Genomic DNA, 1777 nt, shown 5'->3' on the forward strand with positions numbered 1-1777 from the left:
CACATGGTGGCTCACAACCATCAGTAATGTGATCTGAAGCCCTGTAGCTACACTGTACTTACATATACTAATAAATAAATCTCTAGACCAGAGCAACTGGGGCCAACCAGAGCAAGAGGGGCTGAGGAGCGAGGCTTGAGCAGGGTTCAGCAGGGCCAGTGGGGAGGAGTGGGGCAGACTGAGGCTTATGGGACCAGAGAGAGCAACCTTCATTCCCAGCAACCACTGGATGGTTCACAACCTTAAGTACAGCTACAGTGTACTCAGATACATTAAATAAATAATTCTTTTTGTTTTTGTTTTCTTTTGTTTTTGAGACAAGGTTTCTCTGTACAGAGCTAGCTCTCCTGTAACTCACTCTGTACACCAGAATAAATAATTTTTTTTTTTTTTTGTAAAAAAGGTTTTTGCTGTCAAGCTCGATCTGAGTTCAAGACAAAAACCAACATGGTAGAATGACTCCTGGGAATTGCTTTCAAATCTATACATGGAATTGCCAATATTCTGAAAACTGTAAAATATTGGCGAAAGAAATCAAATATAATAAACAGAGCCTTGGGCTGGAGAGGTGGCTCGGCGAGTAAGAACACTGACTGCTCTTCCAAAGGTCCTGAGTTCAAATCCCAGCAACCACATGTTGCCTCACAACCATCTGTAATGAGATCTGATGCCCTCTTCTGGTGTGTCTGAAGACAGCTAGAGTGTACTTATTTATAATAATAAATAAATCTTAAAAAAAAAAGTCAGGCAGTGGTGGCACATGCATTTGATCCCAGTATCTGGGAAGCAGAGGCAGGAGGATTTCTGAGTTTGAGGCCAGCCTGCTGTACAGAGTGATTTGTAAGGGAACGAGGACTACACAGGGAAACCCTGTCTTAAAAAATCAAAATAATAATGATGATGATGATGATAATGGTAAATGGAGCCTTATTGTTCTGCTCTTTAAGATTGCTTCTCAGCCTAGAATATGCAGAGGTTCCGTCTTTTGACGTAGCCAGCTGCGTTATGCATCTGGCAACAATAACCCTCTTCTGTATCTGTGGCTAAGGCACAGGCAGCACACTGTCCTGCGCATGCGTTACCTGCAGCACCTGCGTTAGTTACGGGCATTACGGGCATTACCTGCCTCACGTGCGTCACGTCCGGGATACAAGACACGGACCTCCACCCATAGCTCCCTCTCTCTCGCTCCCTTCTTTCCCTCTCACACACTTCAGAGGCTGCCCTGCATAAAATCCTCTCGCGTGAGATCTGAGATGGCTTGGTGTGATTTGTCCTGGAGTCTGCCGCTTCATCTAACAGTAAGTAGTAATTCAGGGTTATCGATATAAACGTAGACGCTAACAACATGGAGCGTAGGCAGCTGCCCAGCTCTTGTGCTGTTTAAGGCTTATTGTAAAAATAAAGGTGTTGTGATCTTTGCCCTGCTTCAGAAGGACCACACCAGGCCAAACAGTCACACATGAAGCTTACTGAGAGAGACTAGGGCAAGATGGCAGAAAAATGAGGGAGGAAGAGAAAGACCTGGGGGGCGCGGCTTTCTTTATGTATGGATGGTGATGTAGTCCCAGGTAAAGGCGGGAGGTGAGCCAAGTGGATTCTGGGAATATGGCAGCTGTTGCCTTGGCATATGGTGTGGGCACGTTGTGCCTATAATGTCACGGGTTTCGTAGGTCCTGATACCAACATACCTCCCTACTTATTATTAGAAAGAGAAAGAGAAGAAAAAATGGAGGAGGGGGAAGCCGATGGTGAAAAGGGAATGAGGGCGTCTCCT

Source organism: Mastomys coucha, unplaced genomic scaffold, assembly GCF_008632895.1.
Source record: "Mastomys coucha isolate ucsf_1 unplaced genomic scaffold, UCSF_Mcou_1 pScaffold11, whole genome shotgun sequence".
Taxonomy (NCBI): Eukaryota; Metazoa; Chordata; class Mammalia; order Rodentia; family Muridae; genus Mastomys; species Mastomys coucha.